Below are 24,278 nucleotides of genomic sequence, written 5' to 3' on the forward strand. Positions count from 1 at the left end.
AAATCTCAATATACGAATTTAGGGGCAGAGGAATGACACAGGCAATCAGTCCATAGCACTGATAAATGTACACAAGGTGCACGCTCAGTTTTGTGCTTTCTATGAAACTATCTTCTAAGAAAACATGCTTACCTGACTCACAGAACAAAAGCTTAAGAATTATTGAAGTTGGATTCATAACTAAAGCCATATTATAATATTCACACATTGAACCATTTGTTGCATGAATAATAAAGCCAGCATTTGGGAGCAGCAATTAGAGCTTATTTCCAAAACAAAATAAGGATAGATGATACATAGATAGATAGGCAGATAGATAGATAGATAGATGATAGATAGATACAGAGAAACAGAATCAGAAATAACATATATGAAGAGGCAAATACCTTCATGTTGCCCCAAATCTTTTATTAGGAATCACAGAATAAACCTGCAAATGAGACAATAGTGAAGAAATGTTTTATAATTAATGAAATCATCTGAAAACTGAAGAAACAAATTAGTGTGAATGTTGGAAGAATCTACAACAAATCAAATAAGTGAGGGGAAAAAATGGCTTGATTTCCTGTTCTGGCTATTAAGGAGCAATTTATAATAACCCACTTGCCAAAAGTATGTCTTAAAAGGCAGATGGATTTTTAAAAGGATGATTGGATTTCACTTAGAGATAAAAAGATCAGAAAGATTCTCACAATTTTACAAAAACAAAAAGCCAGGAAAACAGTAAGTTCACAACTTTATTCAAAACTATCCAGAAGTTGAGGTGGCAACACTACCAATCAATCATTGATCTATGGAAAGGCAGGCACCTGATGAGATACAGGATGTGAACATTCCTTACTTATAACAGATAGACCTAGGCTCAGCTATGAAGACTTCAGATAGATAACTGGTGGAGGCTTGGAGTAGATCTTCCTTTTGTGTTGTCCTTTGATTAAGGATGCCTACAGAGACAACGGAGCACTCCTAGAGGTACCCATAATTCGTTTTTACCCAATATTGCTACCTGATGGTGGGGACAAGGGACATCTGTCTAATTAAACTGGTCTTATGCAGGCAGGCATTGTGTCTCTTAGTCTCAGAAGATTGGCTGATCCGGCCCTGTTCCTTCCAGTCCCCATATCTAGTTCTAGGCTCAGCACTTAACTCCTACCCTTTGTGGTAGTAGATGACTTTTTGTTCTTAATTCATCAGCTTTAATGGCTTTTCACCAGTGTCCTCGGCATTTTTGTTAGAAAATGTGGGGCCTTAAGATGTTAAACATAGATGGAGAGTTTGCAAACAAAAAGCCCCACAAAACAAATGCCTTTATCTTTGAGAAAAGGGCAACAAAAACTTGGATTCTGATATCTCAGGTGTAAGTTCAGTGCTGCTGTAGAAAGAGAACAAAGAAATATCCTCTACTAAATGGGAAGCAGTAGGACTAAGTGCTAGGTCTAGTACTAAAGATGAGGAAGGAAAAAAATGCCATGGAAGTCTAAAACTCTGAAAATCAGGGACACAGTGCCTGCATAAGACTGTGGCTTAATCAGATTCATTTTAAACATTCAGGTAGCAAGTATAAGGTAAAAAGTTAACAGTATTTACTTCTGAGAGTGCTCCTTTTTCTTTATAGATAATCTCCAAAGAATATAATGTCAAAGAAAGACCTAAAGCTTATAGTGGAATAGATATTGAGAAAAAGCCTATGCCAAGCCAGCCCCCACCTTAATCATAAATTATGCCTTGAGGACCATGCAGGCTGAGATATACTGAGGTTAATCATAGTGCACACCACCACCACTACCACCACACACAACCCAGAAATACTTCTGTGGAGACTAATTGAAAGTACGACACTAAAGATTGAGAAAAAGAAAAGATAGATACATTTTCAGGTATAAAAAATGTATTTATCTGAGCAGCCCAGGTGGCTCAGCAGTTTAGTGCCACCTTCAGCCCAGGGCCTGATCCTGGAGACCCAGGATCGGATCCCATGTCAGGCTCCCTGCATGGAACCTGCTTCACCTTTGCCTGTGTCTCTGTCTCTTTCTCACTCTTTCTGTGTCTCTCATGAACAAATAAATAAAATATTTAAAAAAAATTTATCTGTCTCTGTTTTTCCAAAAAGATACCCACTTTCATAAAAATACTATAAAACATATGGAAAAATGAAATAACAAAATTTAGCCAAGAGACATAATAAATAAATAAATAAATAAATAAATAAATAAATAAATAAATAAATAACAGATTTTTATTTAGATATGACACTTTCAGTTCAGCTCAGACATGTGAAGAATTTGGAAGTTGTCTCTTCCACTCTTATTGCAGGAGTATTGTGACAACTCTGAGTTAAAAATTCCAGAGGACAGAGTCTAGAGGGGCCCTAACAATATTTTAAGATTTACCTTGAGAAGCTCAACCAGGTTCCCATACTAAATATCAGAGAAAAAATCCCCTTGGGTTTCCTACAGGAGGATGAAGAAGGAACCATTTAAAATATGCCAGAGAACTCTGTTCTTAACAAGACCTGCTTACAGATGAAACCAGGTAACCAGAGCCTAATGTACTGGAGAATTATCAAAGTCAGATTTACATGGGGAAGATGAAAACCCAACTTCAACTGGCTTTAGCCTTCCACATAGGGAAGGAAAATACCCACCCACTCTAGCCAAAATGTCCCATGCCTAAGAAGGGAAGAAAAAAAAATGAGAAACACTTATGAAATTCACTCCAAAGGTATAGATTTATTAAAAGACTGAGACCTGATCAAAGTACTATTTCAGATTTCTTACCCTGTCCCCACACCTCAACACATTACTAAAGCTGTTCCTTTTACCTGATACATTATCTGGCTATCATGAAAACATTGCAAGGCATAAAAAAGCAAAAATCACTATTTTCAAATACAAAACAAGTATCATAACCAGATATGGCAGGCACATTGAAATTATCAAACAAGGAATTTAAAACAACTATGATTAATATCCTAAGGAGGACTGTAATGGGCTGTCATGGATAAAGTGATAGCATGTAAGAATAGATAGGCATGATAAACAGAAATCCTAAGGAAGATTTCCCCCCTAAAAAAAATGTTATAGATAAAGAAACACTATAATGGAAATGTAGAATGCTTTTGATGGACTTAATAGTAGATTGGACATGGATAAGGAAAGAATCTCTGAGCTATAGGACATATCAACAGAATCCTCAAAACTGAAAGTCAAAGAAAACAAAGACAGAAATAACTCAAACCCACCAGAATATTCAAGGACTGTGGGACAACATACATGTAATAGGAATACCAAAAGAAGAAAGAAAAGTACAGAAGAAATATTTGAAATGATCATGACTGAGAATTTTCCAAAGTTAATGTTGGACACAAAAACATAGATCCAGAAATCTCAGAGGATATCAAACAGAATAAAAGCTAAAACAAACCAACAACTATAGGTTGGCATATAATTTGCTAATTATAGAAAATAAAAGGCAAAAAAAAAAATTCCTGAAAGAAACAGGAGAAAAAATTTAACATATAGAAGAACAAAGGTAAGCATCACAACTAACTTCTCAATTATGCAAGCAAGAAGCAAGCAGAATGAAATATTTAAAGTTTTGAGAAAAAAATCCACCAACCTAGATTCTGTACCCTGCAAAATTATCCATCAAAAGTAAAAGAGAAATAAAGACGTTCTCAAACAAAAATTGAGGCATTTGTTCACAGCAGATTTGCTACAAGAAATTTAAAATTCTCTAGAAAGAAGGAAAATTATATAGGAGAAACTTGGATCTACATAAACAAAAAGCATCAGTGAAGAGCATTTAAGAGAAGGTAAAATAGAAACTATACTTTTTTATTATTAACTGAACAATTGTTCAAATAAAAATATCAACAATGTCCTCTATTTATGTATGCTTCTGTACATATCTTATTTATAAGTAAGACAATAAATTAAAAGTATTAAGGTAGAAGCAATTCTGTTTGATGAATTATAATAAAATTGTAAATTATGCAAAGCCTTAAAAAGTTTCTAATAAAAGTTCATAAATTACATCTACATAAATATTTTCACAACATAAAAAATTATAATAAAGTGCCCTCACAATAAATGCACTCTACTTTGAAAATAAATAGAATCATATTTATATACAAAAAATCCATTTTAAGGTGATAGGATCTATTCTATTTATATTATATCTAAACAGTGATTTTGAGTGTTCACTGACTCTACAAATATTCATATTACCTTTTTAAAACATCTCCCTAAATTTTTCTTCATACCCACAGACTGCTGAAAAAATAATGTAATTCAACTCAACTTAAAAATATTCTTTCCAGAACATCTTAGATTTTATTATTGTATCAAAAAAATGAAATAATTTCCTAATTAGAAGTTAATAGTCATTTCATTCAGTGGGTGGGAAGAGTAACAGCAAATCTCATCTACTTCTACAGATAGGATAACATAAATATTTATTAAAAATATATTTGGAATCAATTTCTAGACTCATACATCTAATTGTAGATATCAGATGTAAGAGTGATGTTTTCTTCATGTGGCTATGTTTACCTATGATGTACTGTCCTCTTTTTTTTTTTTTTTTTTTTGGTCATAGAGAACTTACATAGTATTCTTTCCTGTTAAAGGCACGTTATCTAAAAGAGCCACAGAATGGAAGACAAGGTATGCAATGTTGCTGCAGATTGGGGAATCAGCTTATATTTCCCAGTAGAAAGAATTTAATGCCTATCAAAATATCTCTTTCTCTGGAAATCCTATCCTAAAAATATTAGCAAATAAACTCCATGTACTGTCTTGTTTTTTGTTTTGTTTTATATTCCCATATACACTTTTAAAAATTATCTTATCTAGGATTCCCCTGTCTCCTAAAGCATTATGTTTTGTGCTTTGCAAATGTCTTTTACTTAAGAATAGAACTTTGTAGAGAGCAGTGGCCAACAGATGGGTAGAAACTAGGGAGCATCTGCCTTTGGCTCAGGGTGTGATCCAGGAATCCCAGGATCGAGTCCCACATGGGGCTCCCTGCATAGAGCCTGCTTCTCCCTCTGCCTATGTCTCTGCCTCTCTCTGTGTCTCTCATGAATAAATAAATAACATCTTAAAAAAAAAGAAATGTAAATGAATGAGAAGTGACATGATCCCTGTCCACAAAAACTTCAGTGCAGTGAAGATATTAATACAACTTAAAAGAGCCAAATATGATATAATATAATCACTGTTGTAAAGGACCAGTATACAAGGTACTGCACTGGAGGGGAGCTTCCAAACCTGTTAGTAATCAGGGTGGGCTTCACAGGGGAGGTGATATCCTGTTAGGACCTAAAGGAGAAAGAAGACATTACCAAGACAGTCTAGAGTGGGTGGTAAGGGCATCACTGTGAGGAAAAGAGTGTACTAAGACACTCTTTTCATCACGTACTAAGACATGAAACACCCTACAAGGTTGAAGAATTGCAAGAGAATTTAACATGTGCAGAGTTTAAGGTTAGAATAGGTGTGGCCACTGCTGGTGGGAGTGTGAACTGGTGCAGCCATTCTGGAAAACTGTGTGGAGGTTCCTCAAAGAGTTAAAAATAGACCTGCCCTACGACCCAGCAATTGCACTTTTGGGGATTTACCCCAAAGATTCAGATGCAATGAAATGCCGGGACACCTTCACCCCGATGTTTATAGCAGCAATGTCCACAATAGCCAAACTGTGGAAGGAGCCTCGGTGTCCATCGAAAGATGAATGGATAAAGAAGATGTGGTTTATGTATACAGTGGAATATTACTCAGCCATTAGAAACGACAAATACCCACCATTTGCTTCGACGTGGATGGAACTGGAGGGTATTATGCTGAGTGAAGTAAGTCAATCGGAGAAGGACAAACAGTGTATGTTCTCATTCATTTGGGGAATATAAATAATAGTGAAAGGGAATATAAGGGAAGGGAGAAGAAATATGTGGGAAATATCAGAAAGGGAGACAGAACATAAAGACTCCTAACTCTGAGAAACGAACTAGGGGTGGTGGAAGGGGAGGAGGGCGGGGGGGTGGAGGTGAGTGGGTGATGGGCACTGAGGGGGACACTTGACGGGATGAGCACTGGGTGTTATTCTGTATCTTGGTAAATTGAACACCAGTAAAAAATTATTTAAAAAAGAAAAAAAAAAAAAAGAAACTCCACCTCTGTCGTAGACAGTGTTGGAAGGGATATCCAGAAAAATTCACCTTTCTTTATTATGTTTTTAAGATTATTGAATTAAGACACTAATTAGAGAATATTTGGAAATTAAAGAAAATCTTAAAATTCTAGCATAATCTTACTGCACAGCAATTGTCATGGTGAATTTTTAATTGTATATATATTTTTTAGATAATTTTGTCTACATTTATATATAACATGAAATTAAAAAGTCATTTTTTTCAAAAAAAAAAAAAGAAAGAAAGAAAGAATAGGTGTGGCCAGAGAAGAGAGTGGAGGAGGGGGCAGTCATCAGGCCATGGAGGACCTCATGAGTCACCCAAAGGAGTTTGCTTTTCATCTTGTAGATGTCAGAGTCATGGAACATTTCCAAGCAGGAAAAAGAACAAAACAAAACAAAACAAAACAAAACAAAAAAACAAAAATAAATCCCTTTCACAATTACTATTACTTTGGATTCTAAAATTTACCATATGAAAGGATTTGTTACAGTTTGGGTCAATTACTTGATCTCTTCAAAAGGATACAACACCAAAATGGGACTTGAAGAGAGAGAGAGAGAGAGAGAGAGAGAGAGAGAGAATAACTCTATGAAGTAAATACATACATTGTTTTAGGGTATTAGGGTTTTCAAGATAATCAATGGGAATAAACCCTTCAAATGTCTCACCTACCAAGAAAAAGAGACAGAAAAATATAGGATAAAACTTTTCCAATACTCTAGGGTAAAGACTAGAAGATTCCATTACTGTTCAGGTGGTACTTCTACTAACTGCACTGCTGATGGAAAATAGATAAAGGAGCACATCCTTTTAATGTTCTAGTATCTGAGGATGTATAGAATTGAATGATTCCAATCTGGTACATTGCTGAAAAGAACTGCTATCCTGATTATTTTTTCTGTACTAAACCCATAAATTATGTCAGCTGGACCTAAATTAATATATCATCAACCCCAAATCAAACCTAACTCTAATGATAAAAAGCAGAAAATACCAAAACAATGAGAAAGGAGATTAATTACTATACATGTTGCCCACTTCTCTTTCTGAAGCCTGGCATTCCCAAGGATAAACGAACAGAAGAGATTCTGCATAACCTAACTCAAAGCTGGAAAGACACAGACATCAATTAAGATGCAATCAGGGATCCCTGGGTGGCACAGCGGTTTGGCGCCTGCCTTTGGCCCAGGGCGCGATCCTGGAGACCCGGGATCGAATCCCACGTCAGGCTCCCGGTGCATGGAGCCTGCTTCTCCCTTTGCCTATGTCTCTGCCTCTCTCTCTCTCTCTCTGTGACTATCCTAAATAAAAAAAAAAAAAAAAAAAAAAAGATGCAATAATATAATAGCTGAAGTTTCTCTCACATCCAGATAGCAAGATTAGTCTTTATAAAATCTTAAGAAAGCACTGAAAAATAAATCCTGAAACACAGGAAACCTCAGTTTTCTCCTTATTTTTGGTGACTGGCCCTAGCCAGATATAGGGGAGTTAATATAAAACAAAACTAAAAAATATTTTTTTAATTTTCTTTATTTATTCATGAGAGACACAGAGAGAGAGAGAGAGAGAGAGAGAGAGAGAGGCAGAAAGAGAAGCAGGCTCCATGCAGGGAGCCCGATGTGGGACTCGATCCTGAGATTCCAGGATCATGCCCTGAGCCAAAGGCAGATGCTCAACCGCTGAGTCACCCAGGAGTCCCCCAAAATAAAAATCTTAATAGTAGGGAGCCCAGGTGGCTCAGCGGTTTAGCACTTCCTTCAGTTCAGGGCATGATCCTGGGGACCCGGAATCAGGTCCCACATTAGTTTCCCTGAATGGAGCCTGCTTCTCCCTCTGCCTGTGTCTCTGTCTCTCATGAATAAATAAATAAAATCTTTAAAAAAATCTTAATAGTAAATATCTCCATTTCCATGTTGCCAACTCCTAACTGAACAAATAACAATAGCAGAAAATATCTAGAAAAAGCTTCACAGATAAAACAGGTAGAGGCTCCTACACACCAGAGAGAATCTCTTGAAAATGACATTTGTAGACACAGTGTGTTAAAAAAATGTGTGTGTATATGTATAGATGTGTGTGTATATATATATATATATGTATATATCTGTTCTGTAAGACCTGTAGCTAATGAAAACAAATCAAGTAGATGGTCAATAAAAGAGCTGTCGGTAGAAAACAAGCACCAACACTCAAACTCTGAAGGGGAAATTTCCCCTATATAAAAAGGTTTGAACTTTTGGATAAATACGTTCTACAATATCCACTTTAAACTCTCACTTTTAAACTGATCTCATGGAGTCAAGGTACCTCTCAGGTGGAATTAATAATCCATTCTCTAGTTTGAACTTACAAGGACCAGAGAAAGGATTGAAAATTGAGATCAGCTAAGTATGCTTTAAATGTTAAGGACTAAGACCATTTACATCAACTTGACAATTAATTATTTCAGGATTTCAGTTTAGTTTAGTTTTGGCAGGAAGTGAAGCCTTTGGAGCAAAATGGACTACCACCACAACAAAAACTTCATTGTATCCTTAGAAATGTTTTCAAACCAATGCAAACAGTTTTTGTCCCAAAATACGAGATTGCTTACTTAAGCAAAAGCTCATTTTTCCAAGTTAAATTCTGTTTTTCAACATTCACTTTTAATTATTTTGCCAAACAATGTCCACAAAACCTAAATTATTTCACAAACTGGAGCCTGCTCCATGTCTGCATTTGCTCTTTTTTTGAATAATATATTTTAGTTGGAGATTTTCAAAATCATCTTAAGGGCCTGTTAAAACAAAAATTGTTGTTCTCAATCCTCAAATATCTGAGTTACTGTGTCTATGGTGGGACTAGAAAATTTGCATCCCTACAAGTTCCTTAGTGATGCTGCTATTCTGTGCTGGGGGCCACATTTTGGGAACTACTGCTTTATTATAAAGCCAATTTGGCTCAATGTTTTTCTATTCTTGCAGCCAAAAATCTCCTAAATGATCAGATTTAGAATTTCCATTGTTGTAGAAGAAAGATTTTATTGAAGCAGAATTATAGTTTCCTGAGGCAGTATAAATCCTAGTTGAGATTGATGTTTCCATAATGGTTATAGATAATATGTAATGCAATAAATAGAAAGTTTCATTTCAATTCACTCTCCCAAACCGATATATCCTACAAATTTAAACAGGTACTTGTGATTTGCAGCTTCCTCAGAGACAGAAATGGCTGTATCAAAGGCACAGATAAAATGAATAGTTTAAATATATACTAAAATAACTAAAAAAGAATGCAATTAACCATTTAGTCTAAAGCCATAGCATTAAGAAGCTAGTTACCCAAATATTCCAAAGTTCCATTTGGAAAACAGATCACTCTAAAATGTTTCCAAGAGTAATAAAAAAGAGTTAAGGTAGAGAAAATATAATGGTTATCAGAAAAATATTTACATGACAAGAATATGTTTTATTGAACATGTGATCATTTGATAACCTAAAGCAATGAAGAACGAGATGCATGCTGTGTCCATTCCATTACTGACAGAGAACTATGAATTTATATTTCTTAAATCCATGCCATCAATATCTGCCCCAAGGCATACAAATATTTGACTCTTCCTGACTACTCATTCTTCTTTGATAAAATAAGCAATGGGAAACAATGCCGCTCATATTCTGCTATGGTTTAGTTTTTGAATATGAAAATCAGAGGAGAGTGAATAGTGAATTGTCCAACTTCCTCACAGTAGGAATTTAAGCTAATAAGGGTTCCACAATTCTGAATAAAGTTTGAAGGGAATTATTGACCTCTTTAGAACAAATCTATGGGAGAATTTTAAATACACTTAATAGTTTTATAACTGCTGCTCTTCATATTTTATCTTTGATTTCCTCTTAAAATTAACCACTGAACTGCTTTCTTAACTATAGTTTCGTGTTTTCTAGAATTGCCTACAAAGGAACTCATACCAGGTAGCTTTTAGTATCTGATTTTTTTCATTTAACATATTGCTTATGAGATTCAGGTTACATTGTTGGGATTTATTATTCCTGTGTATTGCTGAATAGTATTCTCTCTAACGTATATACCACAGATTCGTTATACAATAATATTTGCAAATTTGCAGCTATTTGAGTAAAACTGTACAGGTCTCTATGCAAATATACATTCTCTTAGATAAAAAAAAACTATGAGTTGGACTGCTGGCTCATATGGTTAATTGTCTTATTGACTTCACCGAAAATGAAAAATTGATCTCTAAAACTACTATACTATCTTTAACTTCTGCCAGCAATAGGTAAAATTCTCATATCATCATCAATGCTTAATATAGTCAATCTTAATTTTAGCCATACTAATGAGTGTATGCTAGATTCTGAGATTTGGTTTTAATGAGCATTTTAAAAAAATATTTTATTTATTTATTCATGAGAAACAGAGAGAGAAAGAGGCAGAGACACAGGCAGAGGGAGAAGCAGGCTCCATGCAGGAGCCCGATGTGGGACTCGATTCTGGACTCCGGGATCACACCCGCAGTCAAAGGCAGTCACTCAAACGCCGAGCCACCCAGGCATCCCTTTTATGAGCATTTTTATGATAACTCATGATTTTGAACATCTTTTCATTAGCCTGTTTGCTATGTGTATTAATTCTTTGTTAAAATGTCCAAATTTTCTTCCCATTGGTTTTACAAATTGGTTTTCTTCTTTTTTTTTTTTTTTTTTTAATTTCAATTCTAGTTGGTTAACATACAGTGCAATATCAGTTTCAGGAAGAGAATTCAGTGACTCATCACTTATGTACAACACCCAGTGCTCATCATTAGTGACCTCCCTAATACCCACCAACTCATCTATCTAGTCCATCTCCCACCCACCTCTCTCCATCAATACTCAGTTTTTCCGAATTGCTTATTTTCTTAATATTGTTTGAATAAGTCTATAAATATATTATGAATATAAGTCCTACATACTACCAGTCTAAGATATGCTTTTCCATTTTCAAAGAAATATCTAAGTAAATAATCACGTAAGTTCCATTAAAAAAATAAGTATCTACTGAATGCCAGTGATAAAGGTTGACAATGTAAGGACAAATGAGATAAGTATTAGCTACTGTCAGTATTTATAGTCTGGAGAGTGGGCACAGTATAATCTACGGGGATATTTTAATGTATAGCAAACAAGTGTTCTTTTAGAGATATGCTCCTTCAGTACTGAGGAGGGGAGTATAATCCAAGGTGTGCTGACTCAAAACAAGCAAAAAGGTTCCAGAAAGCTTAGTACAAGCAAGAACAGAAAGGGCATGCTACGGAAAACTGAGAGTATGAATAAGGCATATAGAATTTCAGAGGTAAGAGAGGCTTTAGTTAGATCTACGTAATCATGGGACTTGAATGTCATCCACTTGAACAGGACCATGTACAGAGCACTGTACATAGACATTGACTGGATTTAAACATGTGAGTTCTGTGGCCAGAGTTTTCTTGAGATAGCTCATATTGCAAGCATGAGCAAAATATAAATTAGGAACAAGATTGAAATCAGAGAAAACTCATGAAATTAGAGAAAGTATAGAGATGTTCACTGGCTGATAAGTACATAGGTCAGTATGGTTAGAAAGAAATACCTGAATCAAAACATATATGGGGATTCACATCGATATGACTTTCTGATTGACCAAGTGATAATACTGATACAGAGAAAGAGGCAAATAAAGAGGGAATTCTAGGAATTTTTGGGCTCTAATTTATGTTTTGGATGATTGTGATATTTCTCTTACTATATAGTAAGAGCAGCTTATGAGATCCAATCTCAATCTTTATTTGTGTTTCAGGAGGTATCTCTTACTTTTTTCTCCTTTCTGGGTACTTTTTTAAAAAAAATTTAAAAACCCTAGTTGGAATCTATACCCTGGACAATGATATATTCTCTCTGCTCATAACCTCATGTTTTTAACCATTCATTTGATTGCCAATCATATTTTCACTACCTTCAATATTGTTTTCTTTTATACTACTACTCTACAGTTCTCTGTGGGTCAGCTCACATTATTCTCCTTTCTAGCCGAATGACCCAAACTCCAAAACTCCAAAGCCTGAATTAGTTGAGAAGACATATACAAGAAATAAAAATGATTTGGTTTCTATCAATAGATATATGGATAGAGAAGTTGTGATGTGTGTATATTATACATACACACACACACACACATATATATAGGAATATTACTTGGACATAAAAAAGAGTAAGAACTTGTCATTCATGACAACATGAATGGACCTAGAGAGAATTATATTAAGTAAAGTAACTCAGACAAAGACAAATACCATATCAAATACCATATTATGAATCTTAAAATCTTAAAAAAAATCTTAAAAAGAATCTTAAAAAAAAACCACACACACAAAATAAACAAAACAAAAAGAGAAATTTATAATACAGAGAACAAAACGGTAGTTGTCAGAAGGGAGGTTGATGGGGGATAGGCAAAGGAAGTCAAGAGGATTAAGAGGTAAAGTTCCAGTCATAAGAATGTTATATGCATCCTTATATTCACAAAGATGAAAAGTACAGCAGAGGGAATATGGTCGGATGTAACTATACTTACTTTGGTGAACATACCGTAATTTATGCAGTTGTTGAATTGCTGTTGTACACTTGAAACTAATATAATATTGTATGTCAACTATACTTCAATTAAAAAAAAAAAAAAGAATGGGAATGCCTAGGTGGCTCAGTGGTTGAGTGCCTGCCTTCAGCCCAGGGCATGATCCTGGAGTCCTGGGATCGAGTCCCATATCGGGTTCCTTGCATGGAGCATGCTTCTCCCTCTGCCTGTGTCTCTGCCTCTCTCTCTCTGTGACTCTCATGAACAAATAAATGAAATCATTAAAAAAAAATGTATCAGTAAGAGTATTATCATCTTACCCCAATCCTTTACTACTTTTAACTTATGCTATACAATTTTACCAAATAATCCTATCAAAATAAAAATTAATATGGTCACACCATTTTCATTTTAGACATGTTTATTGACTTTTCTATGATAGTCTAAAAATCTGAGCTCCACTGACAAGGCTTGAAAAACCCCCCTATGGTCATTCTATTGTCACTCCTTTTACTCTACTGCAATTGGATCATTATGAGTCAATTCCTTGCACTATTCTTTCTACTTAGAATTTTGTCACTCTTACTTATCTTGAAAAACCTTTTTTCAACAACAACATACTCCTTAAAACTTTGCCGTATATGCCTACTGAATCAAGGCTAATTATAATCTTCTCTCATCTATTTGTTAAACAAGATTAAAAATACATAATAATTATATATACATATGTATGTATTCAAACTTTGCAATATTATATTGTTGTTTTCTACTTTGTTTAATTTACTGGGCTCCAAATAGCTGCAAAGCTTTTATTTTCTTGTCTACCACTACACTCGGCTCATAGAGTGCAAAATAACTATATGCCCACTTAACAAAACTGAAACATCCATTTTTATATGAGTAAGGATAAATATAACAATTAAAGACAAAAAGTATTTTTATTTGATCAAGAAATATTCTAGGTTTTCTAAATATTTTATTTATTTATTTATTTACTTATAAGAGACACAGAAAGAGAGAGAGAGAGAGAGGCAGAGACACAGGCAGAGAGAGAAACAGGCTCCATGCAGGGAGCCCGATGTGAGACTCGGTCCCAGGACTCCAGGATCACAACCTGAGTCAAAGGCAGACTCTCAACTGCTGAGCCATCCAGGCATCCCAAGAAATATTCTGTTAAAATAAAACTCATCATTATAGGAATTGACTGTAACCCAGAAATATACTCAGTATTAAAACATGCTACATTACTAATATGATTTTAAATATATATCATATTCAGTTAATCAGTCTTATTAGAATCTGCTTTCAAAAATTCTGTTTTGCTACTAATAAAAATATATATCAATTATACTATCACAAAATTAGCCGTTAAGTGGGATGAATGATGGCCCAAAAGCTATGTCCATATCCTAATCTCCAAAATGTATAAACATTACCTTATTTAATAAAAGAGGATTGACAGATTTAATTCATTTAAGGATCTTGAGAGGGGAGATCATCCTGGATTATCTGGAGGGCCCTAAATTCAATAGTAAGTGTCTTTTAAGAAATGTCACATGTCCTATAAAGGACACAAAGAGAAGAGAAGGAAGCAATGTGACCAGAGTCAGAGATCGGAGTGATGCAGCTACAAGCCCAGGAATGCTGATAGTCCCCAGAAGCTGGAAAAGGCAATGAATAAAATCAATATCTCCCAGTGGGATTGCAGACTGTTAACATCTTCAGATTTTTGGCCTCCAGAACTGAGAGGATGAATGTGTGTGTGCGCATGTGTGTCTGTGCTTTTTTCTCCAGCCATACAATTTGAAGTAATATGTTACAGCAGCCATCATAAAAAACTAATATAATAGTAATTAGATTTATAAAACTGATTTACAGACAATATGAATGATAAAACTCTATAAGAACTTAAGAGTTCTCCTTTTAAATACACAGATTATAATAGTTTTCTTTAACAAATCAGAAATAATTGCATGTGTTCTATGCTGCTAAAAAGTTGAAGTAAGGTAGTCGAATCAATGTTATTTTGTAATGAGTAAATACTAGATAAATCATTAAAATAAAATAAAATAAGCCTCCTTTAATATTGAAGATTTTACTTTTCATGAAAAATGCTGTTTCTCAAAGAAATATTTAAGCAAGTAATAGTGAGAATTGCATTTGGAATTTATAGAATAAGAGAAATCAATATGAGCAGTCATATAATGAGATCCTTATTTGATATTGATGTGTTTTCATTTCCTCTTACATGTTGCAAGTGTTAATCCAGGCATCCTTTCCTGCTTTCAATGCCACTACTACATCAACTTGTCACCTAAATAACTGTAATTAAGCATTCTCTCTAGTTGCTGATTACAGTATGCTGATGAACATTCCCACTGGATTTAACAGCCTCTTTCCCAACATCTACAGTAATCATCACATATTATAATGTCTTTTTTTGCTGAAGACTTCTTAAATAATCTAAAATTTAAATTGAACAAGTCTTTGATTATTGCAATCTAAAGTTCAACAGGCGCTTAATCAGAAAGGTGTAAGTATCATATCATTGACATCTACTAAGCAATAGGATAATATATATCCAGGGAAATAAGCACTTAAACTCTTTGGTCATTGATCCATGTAGTTTTAAAAATTAACATCAGCATATAACCCGGAAAAATTTTTTCCTAAAAAGCAGCAGGCTAACAAGAGGTGATATTTTTGAACTTAGCATTTATAACATCCAAATGATTCATTTCTAGGGACTTTAACATGCATATAGTTAATGTGCAGAACACTAAAATTTGAATCAAGTAAAAATTCAATCATCACATATTAAAGTTATTATTCGTTAAGTCATTATTTATAGGTATGAAAATGACATAATTATTCAAACCCAAATCTCTAAGATATGTGTAGATTTTATCATGACTGTCCTCAGACCTAGGCAAGAGGACCTACCCCATGAGCCCTATCCATGATTGATAAGGTTAGTATAATCACACACTCACACACACTCACACATGCACACGTTCTCTATAAGACGGATATGTACCTCTGTCACTTGGGATCCAGAGTAGAGACAGCTAGCATGACTCCAGCTTCAAACATCAGTTCTTATGACTCACACACCCATCTTCATAGAAATGCCCTTCCACATCTCTTGCCCTGTGGACCTGAAACAAAAGGGAGCTGAGTCCTAATGCTATAATGATTTGGGATTTTCTTCTGCCAAAAGAAAGCATGAACATTTATCTATCAGGTGAAAGCAAGAATTTAAGTTAAATAAATGTACAGTAATACGTGAATTATGCATGTCATCGTCATCATTTTATTTACTTAATCCATATTTCTGGCTCATTATTTCTTTGAGCTGCTCCACAAGAACATGGTTCAATACACATAACAAACTATATCAAGCAAACTTTAGAGTAACTGATTGGATCAATTTAAAATTACTGCAAATATAAAATCTCTATATATTTTTTGAATATTAAGTGAAATTCACTACTGTTTATTACAAAATAATTGTATTTTAGCATATATATAATGGGCCACTATTGATTGAGAACCATACGGATTAGATAACCGCCTTTACTTAATTAACAAAATACAATATGCCCTGCTTTCATATTCCTGGCAACTTATTTTTTGAAATATTCATATGTATATTGGTAGGTGTTTGGGAAAGGTAGAGGAGAATAAAAGAAATAAATAAAACAAATAAATGTTTAAATATTCAGCAAGAAAGAACAATTAGTCAATCTATGACACAATTCTAATGTGAATAGCATTTATTTATTACCTTGAGCAAATCCATATACCTTGACCTTAATAGGAGTTAGCAAGATGCATTAGCATTTTGGTCCATGAAGCAAAATAATACCTCATTGTAAATAATCCAGCACATTTCCATTTTCACTTGTATTCTTTGAATCTAATTATTACATTTAAAGCCACCATTCTAAAAATGATCATCTAAAAATATTTTTTGCTGTAGGTTTATATCTAATTCAAAAACTATGCATACTTTTTATTATTCATTATTCTGATTATTATCTTACAAAAATATGAACTATGACCTGAGCCTAAGGCAGATGCTTAAACAACTGAGCCACCCAAATACGCCTGAAATATGATTTTTTAAATGAAACTTTATGTACTATACAATACCTGCTTCTAACACAGTATATTCTTTTCTTAAAACCAACATAAAACTCCATCAGCCCAATTCAATTTTCAGAAGCTTTACATTGTGTGTTAATTATTTCACCTCTCATTCAAACATTTAGCAACCCCTTTGTCTGAAAATAATTCTATAATTTGAATTTATTTGAAACACTTAGTTTTATAAGAATAGTTATCTATATATTTAGAAAAATGTAACATGGAAAAATTATTTCTAATAAAATATAAATTCTTCTGTACCATGTCACAGTTTCTCTTTGCAAAGGTAATCACTATCCAGACCCTTCTAAAATTATGCATGTATCTCAAATATCTCATACTGTGTATCTATTATTCATACAAGTAGTAAGCAAATTCAATACATTATTCCACATCTTGCTCTTATCGATAATAAGTATTATATAGTTTGGAAATTTTTCCTTCATGCCTCTTACAATGATTTTATTTTTACTATCAGCATATCATTTCTTTATATTGATATAACAAAATTTATCTAACCAGTACCATGAACATGTAATTAAATATTTTTTCTGGTATTCAAACTACATTGCAATGAACATCTTAAGATGTATGACAGCATACTTTGCAAGTACATACAAACTGCATATTTCTAGCAATTAAATTGTGTATTAAAGAACATATATTCTTTTTTTTTTTAATTTTATTTATTTATGATAGGCACACAGTGAGAGAGAGAGAGGCAGAGACACAGACAGAGGGAGAAGCAGGCTCCATGTACTGGGAGCCCGACGTGGGATTCGATCCCGCATCTCCAAGATCGCGCCCTGGGCCAAAGGCAGGCGCTAAACCACTGCGCCACCCAGGGATCCCAAGAACATATATTCTTAAGTTTGATTGAGATATATTACTAAATTTACCTTCATGAAGCACTGCAACAACTTAGATTTTCATAAAAAAAAAATAACTGAATTTAAATGAACCTTGAGGTAATATGAATCCATTATTCTCTATCCTATCCATGTTAACTTCTCTGTGCATTGATTAAATACACTACTCATTTTGTATTGGATTTTCTCATCATTTAAAAATATTTTATCCAAATCTTACAAATAATGGAATAGAGGGAATGCATCCAGGATTATTCTGAGGCCAGCATTACACTGATACCAAAGCAGGATGAAAACAATACAAGAACACAAAGTCTACTTTGTCCAGTGTAAGTATTGCTACTCTGGCTTTCTTCTAACATCCGTTTGCATGATAAATGTTTCCCCATTCCCTCACTTTGAATCTAAAGGTATCTTTAGGTCTATATTGAATCTCTTGTAGGCAACATATAGATGGATATTGTTTTTTTTTAATCCATTCTGACACCTTTTGATTGGAGCATTTACTTAATCCATTTACATTCAAAGTAATTATTGATATGTATGTGTTTATAACTATTTTTTTTTTACTGATTTTGTTATTGTTTCTGGAGATATTCACTGGTCCTTTTTCGTCTTTGCATTTTTTTTGTCTCCCCTTTGCACTCAAAGAGTCTCCTTTATTCTGTATGTTGGCAAATTGAACAACAATAAAAAATAAATTTATTATTAAAAAAATAAATAAAAACTTTAAAAGTCAAAAAAATATTTCTTGCATTGCTGGTTTGGTGGTCATGAACTCCTTTCGTTTTTGGTTTGCCTGGGAAATTCTTTATTTATCCTTCTATTTTGAATTATATCCTTGCTGGATAGAGTATTTTTGGATTCAGATTTTTCCCATTCAATACTTTGAATAGGACATGCTACTCCCTTCTGGTTTGCCAAATTTCTGTTGAGAAACCTCCAGCTAGCTATATGGGTTTTCCAAAAAGTCATGCACTTCTTATGTCTTGCTGCTTTTAAGGTTTTTTTATTTTGCTAATTTGCCAAGATATTTTGCTAATTTAATTACAATATGTCTTGGTGTTGGACTGCTTTTGATGGGGGTTGATATTGATGGAAGTTCTCTGTGCCTCCCAGATCTGGATATCTGTTTCTCTCCCAGATTAGGGAAGTTTTCTGATAGTATTTCTTAAAATAAATTGTCCCTTTTCTCTCTCTTGTTTTGGGACTCCTACAATATGAATCTTATTACATTTGATGGAGCCACTGAGTTCTCTAAGTCTATTCTCATGTTGCTTAATTCTTCTCTTTTGTTCAGCTTCATTATTTTCCATTATTTTGTCTTCTAGGTTACTAATTTGTTCCTCTGTTTATTCCAGCCTCCTGTTCATTGCATTAAACCTGTTTCCAATCTCTTTTATTGCATTCTTCATCTCTGATTCATTCTTTTTAACTCTTTTATCTCTGGTGGTAAAAGTCTCACTGATGTCTTCTATTCGTTTCTCTGATGGTAAGAGTCTCACTGATGTCTTCTTTTCTCAAGCCCAATGAATATTGTTTTGATTGTTGTTTTGATGTAGTTTTAAATTCTCCATCAGGCATGCTACTTATATCTGTTTTTCTTAGATCTCTGGCTAGGGCCTTATCTTGTTTCATTTGGGATAAATTCCTCTGTCTTGGCATTTTGTTGTTATTATTTTTTTTTTTTAATGTTTGTTAGAATTCATCAATGAAATCACATAGACTTGGCCTTTTCTGTGTTGGGAAATTTTTGATTCCTAATTCAAATTTCATTCTTGTTACTGTTCTAAGAAGATTTTCTATATTTTGGATTCCAGATTCATGATCCAATCATGGTATCTTTATGTTTTTATGAATTACTTGTTTCTGTTCCCTAAGGTTATCTGATTTGTTATTCTTAGTACATAACTGTTTATAGTAATGTTACTAGATTATGTATTTCTGTGGTATATATTGTATTGCTTTCTCTTCCATTTCTCATTTTAGTTTTTGAGCCTTCCCTCTCTCTCTCTCTCTTTTTTTTTTTTTTTTTTTAGTTAATATAGTTAAAGCATTGCCAATTCTGTGGGGTTTTTTTGTTTGTTTGTTTGTTTGTTTTTTTTTGTTTTTTTTTTTGTTTTTGAAAAACTGGTCCTTACTTTCAAAGTTATGCTATTAATTATTCTGGTCTCTATTCTATTTATTTCCGATTTTTCCTTGTTATTCCCATCCTCTACTAAATTTCAGCTAAGTTTCTTCTTTTTCTAGTTTTTTGTGGTGTAGTAACTAATTTGAACTGCTGTTTCTTAATATAAACATTTATAGCATAAATTTCACTCTATCATCTGCTTTTGCTGCATCCCATATGTTTTGGAATATTGTGTTTTATTTTTCTTTTGTTTTAAGACATATTTTGACTTACTGTTTGATTTCTTATTTGGCCCATTGCTTGTACAGTAGTGTGTTGTGTAATATTTACATATTAAATATTTAATATTTATATTGTAGATTTCCTAGCTTTTATTTATTGTTGATCTTTAGTTTTGTACCACTGTGGTTGGAGATTATGCTTGGTATGATTTCAGTCTTCTTAAATTTTTAGTATTCATTATGCTTCTTTCAATGCATTTCAAACAGGGACTTCTGTGTGTGCTGGAGGAAAATGTATATTCTACTTTTCTTGGAGGGAATGTTTTATATGTATCTTTTAGATCATGTATTGTGAAATATGCTTCAAGTAAAAAATGTTCTTGTTGATTTCTTAGCTGAATAATGAAATTTGTTGAAAATTTAAAAAATAAGATAAAGTTAAAAGAATTTTAAATACAAATATTTTACTATGCAATAGACTCTTATGCAGCCATCAAAAAGGATGAGATCTAGCCACTTGCAAATCATGGATGAACCTAGAGAGTACTATGCTAAGTAAAGTAAGTCACAGTAAGACAAATACTTTATGATTTTACTCATATGTGGAATCTAAATGACAAAACAAATGAATACACAAACCAAAAAAGCAGAATAAGACCTTTAAATACAGAGAACAAATTGATGGTTGTTTGAAGGAAAGGTGGTAGGCAGATGAGCAAAATGGGTGAAGGGGAGTGGTAGATACAGGCAACCAATTATGGAATGAGTAAGTCACAAGAATAAAAAGTCCATCATAGGGAATATAGTTATGGTAGCTGCATTTCTGGTGAGCATAGCATAACGTATAGACATGTTGAATCACTATGTTGTACAGCTGAAACTAATGTAATGTTATGTGTCATATATGCAAATTAAAATAAAATAAGTATGTTTGAATCCTCTTCAAGCCCCTTTAAAATTTTCATAATCTACAAAAATGATGGCTGGAACTTGATATTAATTTTGGATACATCTTATCTAGGGAGAGCCTTGGAGTAGGCTCATATCTCACAAGAGAGAAAATCCACTTTGATTATGTGCTCATTTTTATAAAGCATGTATGAAACATTTATCTTCCTCACAGACTTTAAAATTTTGATAATTCCGGGATCCCTGGGTGGCGCAGCGGTTTGGCGCCTGCCTTTGGCCCAGGGCGCGATCCTGTAGATCCGGGATCGAATCCCACGTCAGGCTCCCGGTACATGGAGCCTGCTTCTCCCTCTGCCTGTGTCTCTGCCTCTCTCTCTCTCTGTGACTATCATAAATAAATAAAAATGTAAAAAAAAAAAATTAAAATTTTGATAATTCCTTCAATGTAAACTGATGTTCTATTCCTAAACTTTCTATTAGGACCCAGAGAGCACATAGGTTTTACCTTTCATAGGTCTGCCCACATGGGTGACTGTGGGGTTGGAAGGGACTCAACTCATTTCAGCCCTTTAATTTCCCATAATACAACAGAAAAGAGCAGTAGCAGAAGAAATCAATCCTAACTTATCCCCTGTCGAATATCAGCAAACACAATGTCACAAAACCAATGTGAAGAAATGAAGAATAGATTTTCTACTGACATTTGTAAAGTGTTTGTGTCAAAGTATTTTTCTAATATAGAAAAGGTTAGATTTTAACAAATTAAAGCACATATTTCTTTTAAACAGTTATGTTGGTCATTTGGATTAATTTTAGCTTTTTTCTTATGAAAATGTTTTACTCAATGGGATCAGATGCAATATTTTAATTACTCACCATTAACACACGCATTACTCTATAATAAGCATGTGGAAAATTTGTAAGAACATATTTGTCAGATTATAAATTTATCTACTATAATTAAAAATAGAATCATGTCTCAAATTTTTAGTTTCTGTCAACTATGTATTGCTAGTTTCCCTTGCTTATTAAAAATGATATACTTCATTCTATCCTCACAGCTGTTATAGATGTTTCCACATTTAATATGCAATTTAAATAATTGTAAATGATATAATTAACATAAGAGATTATATTATTTGAAAATATAAATGATAATATATTTATAATATTAACATTTTAATCAACAATTACACCAAAATAATTGCTTTTCAACACTTTTAATTCTACTAGTATTTATTGAGGACGTAATATCAATGACCGTCTCAGTAGAAAAGAGTACATATAATTCTTAGTTACAGGAACTAGAGATTCTTGGAAATAAGTGGCTGATTGCAGAGCTAGGGCACATATAGTATAAATAGTGACCCTGGAATATCTTGTGCAGAAACTAGGAAAATGCTCTAAGAATTATGGGGCAGGTCAAAAAGTGATAGGAACTGACTTAATCTGGAAAATTTTGAGTACTAAAGAAATAATATTGCTTGAAGGATTGTACATCATTAAATAGCAAGAATTAAGGAGTTCATACAAAAAAAATGCAGAAACAACGAGACAAAGATTCTACATGTCAGTAGAATGTCAACTAGTAAAATGGAGAAATGACTGAATAAGAAAAGCATTCGATGCTTCATGCAAGAATAGAAATAATTTTTTTGATGTAAAATTATCCCTCAACTTATTTGGCACATATTTTGTGGGGAACAGGACATTGTCACCACACACACACACACACGCACACACACACACACATTTATAATTAACTTTAAAGCATGGATTCCTTGCAGACAACATGTTTAACCAAATAATTAAAACTAGTATCATGAGCAACATGGGACATAGTCATTGAGTACCTCTTGATACACATTGTATGACAGAGAAGCAGACTGCATCACTTCTGTGGTATTGCTGCCCAAATCTGTATCTAGTCTAACCATGGAACATAATATGAGGAATATAAAAATAAAGTAACTATCATGTACTCTTTCAAAATATCCAAGACAAAAAAAGGGAAGATTGAGGAACATTTCCATATTTAAGAAGTTAACTAAAGAGGTATGACACTTACATGCAACCCGTGATCTTGGATTTAATCTAGCACAGGAAGTGAATGAGATCTCTTTGGATGTTAGTACTTTATCAGTGTTAATTTTCTGATTTTGATAGGTATTATTTAGGGAGTATTGTTTTCAGGAACTAAACAGGAAGCATTTTAAGGGTTATCATAGACTGTGTCTGATTTCTTATATCTTTCAGAAAAATATAAAGAAGTATGGAGAGAAAATAAGACAGAGATCAAAAGACACAGAAACCAGTAGAATACTGAAAATTAGGAAGTCTGTTTGTAGGGCATACAGGAATTTTTTTAAACTGCCTCACAAATTTTCTGTAAGTATAACATAATTTCCAAAGTCAAAGTGTGATAAGGAGCAATAAAGTCACATGGAGGATTTTCATATCTCACTGCAGAACTCCTGAATCAGAATGTGCATTTTTAATAAGGTCTTCAGGTGATTTTTATACATATTAGTATTTGGGAAACACTTCCTTAAACATTACTTGGGTGGGGAAATAGGGCATAAAAATCAATTTTATTTGTGAGTTTTTAGATTTAATAATGATATTATGGAGACATTTAAAAAGAGGCTTTTCTTTAGGAGATTTTGCCAAAATATTTACTGATAAAATGCCATAGTGTTTGAAATTTGCTTTGAAATATTATGTGGTAAGGATGAAGTTGATAAGGGCATAGTTTAAATTCAGCCTGTGGTGATAATTGTTACACCGGGATGAGAGTACATTGATTTCACTAGGCTAGTGTTTTTTTGTTTTTTGTTTGTTTGTTTTTGGATATGGTTGGACTCTTACAAAATAAAAAGTATAAACAAACAAAACATATCTTGATAATAAAGAACATTAGTGAAAAATAAGAGGAAATGATTAATTTCCTTAATAGGGCATCTAAAAACAATGTCCAGAGAAGACAAATTCATTATTATTTAACATTTTTTATATGATTTCCTTCTGTATATTTCATATTTTCTTTTTCCAATTAAAGACATTACCATCATAATAAAATTAGATTCTTGCAATAAGTAAGACTATACAGCGGACTAAACAAAAACAAATTAATATTGCTTCATTTTAAACTAGTAAATTGTTCTATAACAAATGTTCCAATCTATGTTTCATTAGTAAAATGACAACAAGTA

The 24,278-nt window shown here is 33.3% G+C and overlaps 1 long non-coding RNA gene across 1 annotated transcript in view; it reads right to left on the minus strand.

The window, feature by feature from the left end:
* Positions 1-24,278, minus strand: part of LOC111098184 — a 358,173-nt gene that overhangs the window by 50,830 nt on the left and 283,065 nt on the right. Inside the window, exon 4 of the long non-coding RNA XR_005367476.1 lies at positions 15,825-15,945. This is a non-coding gene — a long non-coding RNA (uncharacterized LOC111098184). The remainder of the gene's footprint in view (positions 1-15,824; positions 15,946-24,278) is intronic.

Source organism: Canis lupus, chromosome 12, assembly GCF_011100685.1.
Source record: "Canis lupus familiaris isolate Mischka breed German Shepherd chromosome 12, alternate assembly UU_Cfam_GSD_1.0, whole genome shotgun sequence".
Taxonomy (NCBI): Eukaryota; Metazoa; Chordata; class Mammalia; order Carnivora; family Canidae; genus Canis; species Canis lupus.